This window comes from Antechinus flavipes, chromosome 4 (assembly GCF_016432865.1).
Source record: "Antechinus flavipes isolate AdamAnt ecotype Samford, QLD, Australia chromosome 4, AdamAnt_v2, whole genome shotgun sequence".
Taxonomy (NCBI): domain Eukaryota; kingdom Metazoa; phylum Chordata; class Mammalia; order Dasyuromorphia; family Dasyuridae; genus Antechinus; species Antechinus flavipes.
In genome coordinates, this window is record NC_067401.1 from 281175281 (window position 1) to 281190201 (window position 14921).

The window sequence follows — 14921 nt, forward strand, 5'->3', positions numbered from 1 at the left end:
AGATTAAAACCTTTAAAAAAAATGACTTTAGTGTCCACAATCCAACCCCCACCCCCATTTTTCACATGAATAAATTGAGGCCAAAAGAGGCCAAAGGAATTTACATCTTTTGACTCCAGGTCCTCTTCACTACACCATGCTGTCACTGAGCTAGTGTTTTAAATTTAGCTTAAATTCAGAAGCTGAAGTGCCTTTGGCCTTGATTTCTATATTTTCCCAGAAAGTGCAAGCATTATCCTCATGAGTCCTTGAAAAATCCTCAACTCAGTGAGAATTTGGTTCTGAGTTTGAAAAGTCTTTTCTGTCAGGTGTTATATTGAGATTTCCTCACCTCTCCAAGTAATGTACCTAGAAGTGGGAAATTCTGTTCTAATCACTTTGCAGTCTGCTATGCCTCAGGGGCCAACAGATCACAGCCTTCATCCAAACCATTGCAAGAAAGATTGTCTTTCCCTCCCCCTTTCTTCTTCTTATAATCATTATAATAATCATTGCCATTTGCATGGATTTTGGTGGCTTTATTTTATGCTTTGTCTGTAACATCTATCCCACAGATGGGATCCAAAAAGCCTAACAGTTCATCTGATTGCTGAAAGATGATAATAATTTGTCAGCGTTTTTAAATGCCATTACCAGTTACTTTTTACTCCTACCTCAGGCCCAGTAGCTCATAAGGAAGCCATGTCATCACCAGCTATGCAAACCACAGAGATGAAAAGTGGAAGATGTATATTGCATGAATTTCATTGCTTTCTAGGTACCAGTGCCTTGGCTACCATGCTAATCCATCTAATGACATTTAAAAATTATTGTATTGTAATATTTGAAATAAGAAAGTAGCATTGTATAGTAGAAAGAATTTGGAGTCAGAGGACCCAGGTTTAAATCCCAAAGCTGCTAGTTACTAACAATGTCAGCATGAACTAATCATTTCACTTCTTTTTACCCTGTTATGTGTTAAATGCTCTACAGCTGAGGCTAATTTTTTTTTATTTTTCTTGAATATATAATACTTTGCATAGCAATTTACACATACCAAATTTTTGTCAATTATTTAATTGATTTTCCTGAGCTTTGAATTCCTTATCTATAAATAAGGTAGCTAGGTGATCCTTCCAGCTCTGAATCTGTGATTCTATAATGTAATAAGAATAACAAATATCATAGAGCAGCCCTATATTTTTAGAATATCCTAATTCTAGGACTTTTTTGTATCTCTTTAGGACAACATTTGGCATATAATAGATGCTTAGTAAATACCTGCTGACTAACTAATTGACCAGTGTCACAGTTTTGTGCCATGGTATGATTCAACTTTTTTTTCTTCATTTCATATCAGGAACCAGAATATTCTGATTATATTTATACAAATCACAAAATCATCAACTCTCAAAGATAAACAAGACCTCAAAGGTTATCTACTTGACCTATATCTGAAGAAGAATTACTTCTACAGCATCCTGAATAAGTGACAGCCTAACCTTTACTTGAAGATATCTAATAATAGGAAATTCATTGTCTATTAAAGCAGCTCATCCCACTTCTGGGCTTCTTTAATTATTAGGAAGCATTGGGAGGTTTGTTTGTTTTTTCCCTATATCAAGTTGCCTTATTGGAATTTTCATCCCTTATTTTTAATTCTGCCCTCAAGGATAAAATGAATAAAGAATTTACATATGTTCAGCTAAAACAGAATCTCACATTAAGTTAAATTTCTAAGTTTAGGAAGGGATTCAAAAATGTTACCATTTTTCCTTCTTTTTCACATTATAATTCACATTATAATTTAAACTGTGGGTTGACCAAACATTTTTACCATCATGGTTCTTTCATTTGAACAAATGAGGACTAGCATTCCTTGCTATTGATCTTTAGAACTAGAAAAGAGTCATTCATTTTCATTGGGGATTCTTGTTGATACTATTAATTTTTTACAGCTATAAAAGGTGTATCTTCTTGATTTCTATATTTTACAGAGAAGAGAAACTGAGTTACAAAAGAATTTAGATACAGTAAAGGTCATTCAGATAGCCAGGTTGAATTCCAATAATGTTTAAGCTTGAAGAACTCAGATATTCCTCAAAAGAAGCTTTGAAAGAGCAAGAACTTGTTTAGGTAGTCAGAAAACTGAATGCTCAATGAACACTAGCTCCAATAAGTAATTTTAAATCACTTCTTTTTTTTAAAACTTTTAAATAGTTGCAATCATTTAAATCGGTGAACTTTAGTTTTCACATCTGTAAAATGGTCACAGTTAATACTTGAAACATCAGCATGTCTGTTTTGAGGAGAGTACTTTGTTAATCTCAAAGCATTATAATCTCAGTCATTAGAATCATGTAATTTGGGAGCTTAAAGAAGCTTTAGAATCATTTGGGCCAACTTCCCCCTTTATAAATAAGGAAAGTAAGATGACAAAAGGTAAATTATTTACTTGAACTTATACAATCAGCGAATAGTAGAACAGAGAATGTGAGGTGTTTTGCTTTGTTTTGTTTAAGGGGTTTCAGGATCATTAAAAGCTTTAGGAAGATTCCCAACCCAACAATCTGTTAACTCCTCATGTGTTTTTTGGATGCTGGTTTTATAGCCAGGTAAATGATTTCTGGAGTATACATTCCCAGAAATTTTAAAACTAGAATGCCAGAATTTCCCTTTTGAATACATACATATGTACATGCATACATATATACAAAAATGTGGATAAGTAATTAAAATAATAGAGAGAAAAATAAATTCTATAGTTTCCCTCCCTCCCTCTCTCATTTTCTTTCTTCTTTCCTGTCTCCTTCCTTTCTGTTTTTTCTCCTTCCCTAACTTCCTTTCTTTCTTCTTTCCTTCCTTCCTTTCTTCATCCCTCTCTCTTTTCCTTCCTTCCTTCTCTCCTTTCTTTTCTCAGTCTTCTCTTCTTTTCCATTACTATTTTTCCTTTTTTGTCGTTGCTGCTGTTACTGCATAGGCTCCCAAGTATCACTCTAGAAGCCTCATTCTCTAGAAAACCTAACTATGTTTGGTTAAAAGCCTCCTGTGAGCTAAATATTCCTAATTTTTGAAAATACTGGTAAACTATCATAAAGTGATAGGGAAAGTCTTGAAAATCACCTATTCATTTCATACTCGCTGGACCATGATTACTACTACTTAAAATTACATCAGCACCAAAAGTAAAATGATTGATTGGACTGTCATGTTGAATAGACTCTCAAAGCAGTTTAAGGAACAATTGACCCTGAGTATAGCACCAACAGAGTTTTCTGGGCATCCAGCTGAAGGAACCTCCAGATTCCTGTGATAACAGAAAATTGCTGCTGTTGGGAGAGTGCATTATAGCTCAAAGCCCACGGCAAAGCTCAAGAGGATTTTCATAATTAAGGCCTAAGAGAAAGAGGATTTACTAAAAGCTTCATTTACATGAATATAGCTAAATCCCTACTCACAACTTCTTGATGCTTAAAATCAATTCCAATCACTTCCTATAATTATATTTTTTGTCTCTTTTCTAAATCCTGCCTTCTAGATTTGGGCAACATTCCCAAAAAGAAAAAGAGAGAGACTTATACAAGTTTTTGTTTTTAATTTTAAAATGTGTCCATTCCATCTAAATATGTAGCACCTGTCCAATATTTTAGGTTCAAGTTATCAAAGAAGTGAAATTGATAAGCTATGGGTAGTGTGGTATAGGGTATTGGATTTAAAGTCAAGTGCATATAGCTTTAAATATCATCTGGCTTGAAACAAAGCAAATAATTTATCCTCCCTAAACTTTAGTTTCATAATCTGTAAAATGGGAATAGTAATTAACTATGGATTTAGCTCCCTGTGTTGTTAATAAGCACAAAAGACATAAATGATGCAAAGTGTTTTGCAGAGTTTTTTAAATTATATAAATGTCAGTTATTATCCATTGCTGTGCTTATCTCACAATGCTCGTGAATCCCAAATGAGATAAAAACATGTAAAACTCTTGACAAACTTTTAAAGTGTTATATAAATGCAATGAGTTACTCTTACTAGCCACTGACAAAGTAAATTGCCTGAGATCTAAGTAAGACCCCCAAAGCAAATACCAGAATTACATCCTACAAAATGAATCTCAGGTTTCCCTTAAGCCATTTCAAAACTGTACAATGCATACTAAATAGATAGCCATGATCCTTCATATAGCACTATGCTAAGAATAAGAATTATCCATTATCACTCTTCCTTGCCCTAATAGCTTCTTTTTTTTCTAGACTGTGTTACTCAGTTTCATCAATCTGCTCACCATTTAAAGAAACTGGCTATTATCCAATTGGGCTGCAAGGGCAAATAACCTCTTAAAAGCACCTGGTCAAGTATTTAAACCAGCTGATCCAGATGTATAATATTTACTATTAAATATTCTAAAGGTAGGTTTAATTCTTTTATAATAAAAGCATGATTAAGTTCAGACTTCCTGAGGCCAAGAGATACTTTTACCAGAGCAGGCAAGTTGCAACCCTGATTTAATATACTGTTGCTTTTTGTAAATGTTCACTCTTAGAAAGTAAATCAAAAAAGAAACATTTTATAACACATATAAGAACTACAAAATGTAATGGACCTCAGGCCTTAAGAATGGAGCACACAAGACTTTAGCTCAGGGCATTTACATGAGAATCCACCCTTCTTCCCTAGAGACATAATCCCATTCTATGTCTCATGTGTCTCTGCCATCTCATATTATGGTATAATTTTTCCTAAGCCACCTTCCTAGTTTCCTGTTCCCTGGTACCTCTCATATTCTATCTTCTTTTCCAGGATCTATGAGACTAATAGTTGGACTTTTTCTGTTTCAGAATAATTATACTCTACATAGCTTATCCTCTATAATGTTGCCCCTTTTCTTCCAACTCTACTCAATTGTGTTTTTTTGTTTTGTTTTGTTTTCTCTTGTTTTATTTTTTTTTCCAAAAGTGAAAATATTTCAAATTATAGCGCTTGTGGAGCATGATGCTGCTTTTTTGTGGAGGAATTCAATAAGCAAATTACTAATGAAGAAAGATTGGGGATATGTGGGGTATGGCTTAGTAAGGACAGTTTTGTGAAAGGAAGTAAAAGAACTTTTTTTAATGGACAAATGATAGTTAAGCTCATTAAGACGGCACAGTAATCTGTCTTGTACATTCAGCCTAAACTTACAAGAAAAAAATATGGGGTACATTTTTAAATTTTGATGCTACTTTGTAGATAATGCTTTTTAAAAATGGATTTTTTTCCTTTGGGACACAGAAAGGTTGGTTCATTTATATAAGTGCAGACTTAATTATGTAGAATAGCTTCATTTTCACCCAAAGAACAAAATCTTTCTATTGTTAACAGGGAGAAATTATAACAGTCTCTGAAAGTCTCATTATTACTGTCAGCAAGCATATATTCAGTTATACATCACCTTTTTTGGAAATGATTAAGGTGATTGTCTTGGTTTTTCTTTGCAATCTAAAGGAATTAACCCTGGATCCTCATACCTGAATGGAAATTGCCTCAGTGGCCACTGTACCCAAGCCAGGGCTGCAACCATGATTTATTTTGCTTATCTGACTTCTTTTTACATATACTCAGTCTTACCTCTTTCATTTCCAGTTCTAAAACCGTAATTATATTACCATTGTTATTATTCCTGGAAATAGTTTGTCAACCTTTCTCTGTATGGCTCTGACTAGTCTCTGTAACATTCGAAACTAACACATCCCATCCTGGCTCCACTCTCTTAAATGTATTATCTCCCCATATTAAAATACAAGCTTCTTGAGAGCAGGGACTGTCTTAGATATTGTATTTATATACTCAACAATTAGAACATAATACCAAGCATGGTTACACACATAGTAAATAATTTAAAATTTACTTATTCATTTCAGTAAGTCATACAAAAATACTCATTTTTAAAAAATTTGCTTCCAAAGAATCCAATTATTTGTTTTTAAGTTATCTACAAGGTTAATAGACTAACAAGTTGATTAACCTTGGAATCAAAAACAACTTTGTGTAAAAAGTATTTCCCCAATTATATCCATACCTCCTACTGAACAACATTAAGTATATTTTCAAGAAAATGATACTTTTATATTTCTGGATTTTTATTTTATATTTCAAACATAGATTTTTGTCACAGGCAATTTCCATTCTAGAGTATCTGTCATTGGTGGGTACCCAATAATTTTCTTAATAATGCTTTCTGTTTTATATATTATTACATTATCATAATAGCATATGTTACTTCTGCTACTATGAACTTCTGAATCAGGATGTGACTATTATTTTAATTGAATATATATATATTCAATTGAATGAATACATATATATATATATATATATATATATATATAGAGAGAGAGAGAGAGAGAGAGAGAGAGAGAGAGAGAGTTTTCTTAGGAGTCTAATGCACAGATAATCGATTTCTTCTCCTTTTGGCCCATGAGCTCCATTAAAATTTTCTGTCAATGTGACCGCTGTGAATCTAAGTTTATTTTATTTCCCTCTCCCTATTTTCAGCCAATTTTTTTTTTTTTGTAGCTGGGCCCGTCTGACTTTTACTATGACACTTACATAATTTCCTCTGGCACTCTACTTAGAGAAACTGTTTCATCCAAATTCCAACTTCAGCATTGTCTTTTCTTACCTCATTTGGCAAAGGGAATGCATTATTAAATTATAATATTTTTTCTTCCTAAGGTGCCCTTAAGATGTCTTGGCATGGATGTCAGAAATATAAAAGTTAAATTATTCTTTTGAAGGGAAAAATGACATTCCCCAAAGTTTCTAATACTCCTGTTATTAGAAATCTAATATCAGGAAGCTAATATTAGGATTCTTTATATAATAGTTTACTCTATCTCCCGAACACTCTTGAATACTAGCTAAAAACCAGATTGTAATGACTTGAATCAGAAGTCAATCCACTGAACAGTCATTTATCATTTTTGGCCAAATAGCATTAATCTTTTTTTTCCTCTTTATTATTCTAACACTCCCAAAACCATGAAAATCAATTGTGGGAAAGGACAGAATGGCTGATGTTATTCATAAAACAGATAGCATCGTTTATTATCCTGTTTATTAACTTTATTAGTAGGAAACTGTCTTCAAATCTAGTAGAATAAGGAAATGTAGCCAGCATTAGACTTTGTAGCATCTAGATTTCATGAATCAATAAGATTTCTAAATCTGTAGATTAGAGCCAGAATGAGAAGTAAACAAGGTAAGTGATTGCTTATATAGATATTATGAGAGATATTTTATAAAACTACTTTGTAAATACACATATTTCAATGATAAAAATTTCTACTCTTCATGTTTCATGAGTGTTTATTTTAAATTATAATTAATTATTCACATTTAGAGACTTGTAATATATGAATATGTAGACATATGTAATCATACATGTATATCTATATACATCTATATGAGTGTATATATGTGCCCATATGTGTGTATATATATACAAGATGTCCCAAAAATCTTAATGTGCTTTTAGATTATTTAAACCCATGCCTTCCTGACTCAGTGTCCATTACTTTATTTGTTGAAAGAAATTTAACATCTCTGAGATTATGTTTATTCATCTTAAAAAGAAAGGGATGTGATAAGATGATCTTCAAAATCCCAGTCAGTATAATTCAGCAATTCAACAAGCATAGAGTAAATTTTTATTACAGGCAAGGCATATTGCTAGTGGGTGGGGATAAAAAGACAATAAAGAAACAGTTTTTACCCCCTATAATTTTGCATTTTACTGAAGAATTATAATACACCTGCAGATAAATATAGAAAAAGGAGTGGTGAGGACAAATTGCTAAGAAGAGAACATAGTCATTGAGGCCAGGTTTAAGGCAGATAGCATCAGACCTGAGTCTTGAATAAAGATGAAAATGCTAAAAGCCTAGAAACAAAAAGAGCATCCATTAAATGTTCTTATATAACCAAAGTAAGTTTTAGGTATTAAATGATATAACATACATAAAACATTTGCAAACTTTGAATATTATATAAATATTAATCATTCTCAATAGAAAGTAAGCTATTTAATGGCAGATTTTGCCATCATATTTTGAGAAAATGCTTAAAATTTTATAAATGGTTATTGAACTTAAATGTTTTAAAAAGCTGCCAAATTTTAAAAGATCATATGATTATAGAATCTCAGAATTAGAAAATTCTCATCTAATCAAATTTATTCCCCTAATTAGGAATCCATTCTGCCATATCTGTGACAGAGACATTACCACCAGATTATGTTTGAGGATAGAGAATTTAATCACTTTAAAATTATCCCATTCCAGTTTTGACAATGATCAAAACTTTATTTTTATTCTGAATTGAAATCTTCCTTCCCATCAATTCTACTCAGTGGTCCTACTGTCATACTCAGGAGTCACACAGAAGAAGTCAAATCTGCTTTATTTGGACTCAGCACATAGGTTATGTCAAAGTCTTCAGTTTGAGGATTTATAGAAAATTGATACTCATGAAATTTAGCACAAGAATAAAATTTACAAATATGTGCTGCAGCAAGCAGGCAAAAGAAAAACACACACACATCCAAACTATGTGGCAACACAGAAATTCTATCACACACTGGCAAAGTTTTCAATAGAGTATGAATTCAATAAGGTTTAAAAATAAAAGTTTTATGCCTTAATGTCCTCAGTTTCAAATCAAGTAATTAATCATTGGTACCAGATATGGGAGGGAGCATTCCAAATAAGACACAAAGATGGTAGGGAAAATTCTCCAGATTCCTTATTGATAACAGATTCAAGTAGGAGAGTTTCTTAATCAGGACCAGAAGTTGGGTATGGATATGAATTTATAACTGGGGACCTCAGAAATAGGTGTTGGTAGAATCATGTCAGTGGATTGGAAGCCTTGTACAGTCAAGAGGTAGAATCATTTACATATTTGACACAGGATCAGAATAAGTCAGGACAATGGAAAAGTATAGATTCTCTGTCAAATTTTATAGCCATTAGTGTCACTCCATACTGGAGTGTTATTACTTGCAACTAAATTATCAAACAATATATTTCACAAATTAAAATTTTTACATTACAGAAACCAGGTGATACAGTAGGCAGAGTATCAAACCTAAAGTCAGGAAAGCCCAAGTTAAAATGTTACCTTTGATTTGTATGAGCCATATGACACTAGACAAACCGTATTAATCTCTCTGTATCTCAGTTCCCTCATCTTGAAAACTGGAATAATTATGGCATCTACACTCCCAGAATTATTATGAAGGATCAAAGGAGATAACAACTATAAAGCAATTTATAAACTTTAAAATACTATATAAATGCTGACTATTTAGCTAGCACATGCCAATTCTTAAGATTTTTAAAGGCAGTAACTTTAGTCCTCCTAAATCTTTTCTTCTTCAAGGTAAATATTTTTCATGTCTTCAATAATTCCTAATGTAATATGTTTTTATAACTTCTCACAAGTCATTGGGCATGAAGTCCTGCCTCTGAAATATACTATTTGTCCTTGGACAAGTCATTTAACTTTTTAATAACTATACTCAGCTCACTAAAAGTATAAAGTAGAGAATAATTGACTTTCTTTCTGTACTAGGAACTCTGCAGACAAACATAGATCTATATGGAAAGAAGGGTATTTACAAAATAGTATTACAAAAATACAAAGGGGGCTTCAGAATCTGCCATGATTAGAGTTCAAATACAAACTATTCTCCAGTTGATAAATGGGCAAAGGATATGAATAGAAAATTTTCAGATGAAGAAATTAAATCTTTCTAGTCTTATGAAAAATGCTTTAAATCACTATTGATTAGAGAAATGCAAATTTAAGATAACTCTGAGGTACCACTACACATCTCTCAGATTGGCTAAGATGTTAGGAAAAAGATAATGATAAATGTTGGAGGGGATGTAGGAATGGAGGATGTAGGAAAACTAGGATACTTACATATTGTAGGTGGAGTTGTGAACTGATCAAACCACCTAATTTAGATCAATTAGGAACTTTTATCCAATAGTATCTGCACTAGGCCAGTATCCCAACAGAGATCTTTAAAAAGGGGAAAGGATCTACATATGCAAAAATGTTTGTATCAGCATTTTCTGTAGTTTTCAATGAACTAGAAACTTAAAAAACTCCCATCAGTTGGGAAATAGTTAAACAAAGTATGGCTTATGACTGTTATGGAATATTATTATTCTATAAGAAAGAGCATGATTTCAGAAAGGCCTGGAGAGACTTACACGAACTGATGCTAAATGAAGGGAGTATGAACCAATGAACCAAGAGGACATTATACACAGCAACAATAAGATTATATGATGATCAATTCTGACGGCCATGGCTTTTTTCAACAATAAAGTGATTCAGGCCAATTCCAATAAATTTGTGATGGAGAAAATTCTGCATCCAGAGAGAGAATGTCTGTACTGACTATGGATGATAATATAGCATTTCCACTTTTTTATTGTTTGTTTACTTTTTGTTTTCTTTCTCATCTTTTTTATCTGATTTTTCTTGTGCAGCATAATAAATGTGGAAGCGTATATAGAAAAATTGTACACATTTAACATATATTAGATTACTTGTTGTCTAGGGAAGGAGTGGGGGAAAGGGAAGGGGAAAAATTTGGAACATAAGGTTTTGTAAGGATCAATGCTAAAAATTATCTTGGAATGTATTTTGAAAATAAAAAGCTATTAATTTTAAAAAATAATATTTTTTTAAAAAGATTGGATTTCAAGTCCCCTCACCCTATTTCTAACATTAGTGACTCTGTGAAGTGGCCAATTCACTTTCTTTTAAGTGTCTTAGACAGTTGTGTTGCATTGTTATATTGTGCTATATAAAAATCACATAATATGGAGCTATATTATATTGTGTTACTTTATGGTATATTATGCTATATCATATCATGTCATGGTGTTATTGAAGTATATTCTTATATCAGGTAGTGCATAGTCAAGGATCCTAGAATTTAGAGCTAGAAGAGACCTTAAAGGGAAAGAGAAATACATTGTAGCTAAAAAGTACTACTTCACCAATTGATATTATCAGTGTTATTATTCCTAACATCTTTGAGACATCATACTAATGAAGAGAATTTAATAAATAAATGCCCCACTGATCATTTACTAGCAACACTGAAAGCCATCAACCAAGGGGCTGACCTTGAAAGCTTCAGCTTTCTATGAATGCAAGAGCAGTGATACAAATATTCATTTAGATGAATACTTACCATGCTTGGCCTTATCATTCTAAGCTACCCACATTTCAATTTTCCTAGTTATGCTCAGGAGCTATGGTTTGTGGAGGAAAGCAAGAGAAAAGGTATTGTTGCCATGGCAGCAAAAACATTTCCTTCTACCTCAAAAATCGCATGTCAGAGACCAGTGGAAAAAGAATACTAAGTGTGCTTGCAGTAAAAATTAAATTTAAATACCAGTTCGAGCAGCTTTATCAAATGCTGTTTATGTTTTGTTGTCTATCTTCATGGGAAAAGGTGCTAGCCCAGGGCTTCCTTGTTAAAGGACACATCACTTTTCTCTGTTTTCATCCAATTTTTCATCATCCTGAGCTCATTATTTCATTCATGAATGAAAAGGCACACATTTGCAAATGCATCAAATGATTTTCAAAATAAACATTTTCAAAAATATTTTAGTCCACTATCACCTTTTAGAAAAACTAACAGACTGTATTTCTTTAAATCCCCTTGCCTGTCATGCAAATGGAATATAACTTTTTTTTTTTAGAGACCTTCTGAGAAATTCAAAGCAAAGTACCAACCTGTGCTGTGAAAATCCGTTAATGCCTTCCATTTTGTTGACATTAGGTTTCTAACTACTAGGCTAACTTCTGGTGAAATAAAATTTTGAAAACCTTTTTGCATTCAATGAGCAATTGAAATCTTCTAATAAGAGAAGGCAACTATATAATGTTACCATATTAATTCTGCACAATACTTGCCTTGCACATTCAATGGTATAAGGATGTCATCCAGAACGAATCCATCAGATTTACATTCACCTCTCCAGCTGTTGTTATTAGCTCCTGTGCCTACATTTACCATCTCCAGGAAACATTTTTCTTTATGTACTAAGATGAATGTCAATGTCAAGTTTTTAGTAGAGCTTATGATCTTTTTTACTGCATATACCACAACATGTTCCTAAATTCATAGAGTTCAACTCTGTTAACAGAGAGGGTCTAACACATAAAGGTTATATTGTTAGTTTTTCAAAAATGCCATCAGAAGATTAACACACCAAATATGATAATATCATTGTGATATTAAGATAGACTTTTTGAAATATTACTAATTGTAATAATAATTCCCTCTATTATTAAGATTTATTAACAAACAGATGTATCTTGCTTTTGTCATATAAAAGCAGCTAGGGGGTGCAGTACACAGAATGATGGACATGTAGACATGAAAATCTGGGTTGAAATCCTGCCTCAGAACCCTTTATTGTGTGATTCTGGACAAGTCATTTAAGTTACTTCAGCCTCAGTTTCCTCATCTGTAAAATGGAGAAAATAATAGCAACTAACTCTAAGCATTATTGTAAGGATCAAATAAGTAAAGTTATATCATCCTTAAAGCATAATAAAAGTGCTTATTATTATTATCACTGTCTTGAAGTATCACCTTTTTGGAAATTTTTTGTTCCCCAAAAGTCATTCTCAGCTTTAAAAAAAATAACTGGAACTTTAAATAGTATGTTAATGTTTACATTATCATGATGCTCACAATAACCTGTGAGTTAGGAAATTATAATTTCCCCCATGTTACAATTGAAGAAAAAGTAAAGTTTCGCAGAGCTCAATGAATTTTCCATATTCATACAACTAGTAAGCATGAGAAGTCCTCTAGGTTTTACTGTTTCCTAGCCCCAGAACTAGGAGCAAAATGTTTTAAATTTTCAGTCAAGTCACCAGAGTTCAAATCCTGACTGTTATGAGAATGGTATTTAGCAAATTGCTTAAATTTCTTTGTGTCTCTGAAAATTGAAGGGGGGTCAGATTACATGATTGCTAAGATTACTTTTAATTAAAAATTCTATGATCTTTTCCTATGAGGATATGCTATATCAATACCATGATCTGGGAACAGAGGATCAGAGATTAAAAGATGAAAGCCAGGGCATACTAGAGCCCAACTTGAACCAGTTCCCAGAAGCAATTTTCAGAATGGACATTTAAACCTTGGAAATCAGTAAATGAAACAAATCAATACTTTTATATTTTGTTGATTGTCTAGGATGAAAAAAGTGATGGAGAAAATATCAACAATATACAATAAACTTTCTATCTGACACATTTTAAAAGTGGAAAGCAAATTGTTTAAATTTATCAGCAAAACCCTGGATAGACAGGGCTATAAAACTCACTTAGTCCAACCTTATCATTTTAAGATGAAAAATCTGTCATAGATGATAGTTGTGAGCAATAAAAGTAACTGGATATTACACATTTTCTATTTTATCTGCTGTTTTAATGGAAAATTAGTAGTAATAAAAAATTATATAAAAACATGCCCTGAAGCCCCTTACAATACAATACAAGTCTTAGCCAGGAAGGCATTATTAAGTTTTTCAGTTGAGTACATGACACCCCCCTCCCCCCCCCAAAAAAAAGGAAAAAGGAAAAAAAAATACTAGAGTATAGAATGGTCATTTCTGTTATTTTAATAAAATGAATTATTAAATCAAGTAACCGTATGGTTATTCTAATTCAGTACATGGTAGTAAGGTAGTAAGAACCAGTTCTGAAAGTCAGGCAAGAAAGCTGTTTCAAGTTAATGATGCCATCAAGCAAATGTAGATTTGGGTGAAGGAGAGGTTGCATAGAAAAACATTATTAACAATAAGCTCTTTGACTAGTTAAAAAATTGATTTTAAAATGAAGAGATTTGATATGCTGAGTCTGAGCAAGGGAGAATTTCTATTTAATGTTTTTATTTATCTTTTTGTGATTTTTAAAGAACCAGTATTAAATGGAGTGGGTCACAAAACATCATGGCCATCATCTAATATCTTAAGAAAAAATTTTGTGGAGAAAAAAAGACAGTGAGAATGAGAGAGGGAAAAATACTTATGTAGCATATCTTTCCACAATGAACTGATTTCTTCCAGAAGCCAGGAAACATAAAATTCCAAACCACTAACTATAGTTGACAAAGTAAAAGGTATGCCATTTTGTTATGTCCAGAGTTCATATTTAGGGATAAAAATCAACTTGAGACAGGAATGCTGAAAAAGGAATTTTCTCAGTCATCAAGCTGAAAGTTCTCTGGAGAGAGAGATAAGTTTAGTCTTCAATCACAGTTTTCTTTTCCTAAAACTATTCCCCTCCTTTCCTGTATTTATGAAGCATAAATTTATCGTTAGAAATGGTACTGAGCTCCAGAGGGTCATTTAAAGAATATCTCAGCCAAGATCTGAAAGCAGGTCAGGACCCAGACACATTCCCTTTGACCTCTCTACTGATATTGTCCATCAGCATGCCAAATGTAATGCAAATGGATAGAAAAAAATGGTCTACATTTACCCTCTAATACTATCTCCATGTCAATTATTCATATATTGATTATTTTAGTGTCTTGGACTGTCTGTTAGGACCTATTATTTAGTACTAGGAGCCAGTTACTCTTAAAATGCATGATAAAGGAAAAATTTTTGTGTTACTCTTTTGATGGATAAAACCAAATCACCAAGAATAAGAGTTAACACAAAAATTCATTACATAATGAGTAGTCGTACGATTTTTTTTTGATCCAAGGGATAAAATTGTCCTGTAAAGATGCCCAGTTCCTCAAATCCATCTATTTCCAAAATGTAGCCATTTCTATATTGAACCTAATTAAGTGATAACAAAAACAAATCAGCAAATAGCTACTTTTTTAATGACCCACAATG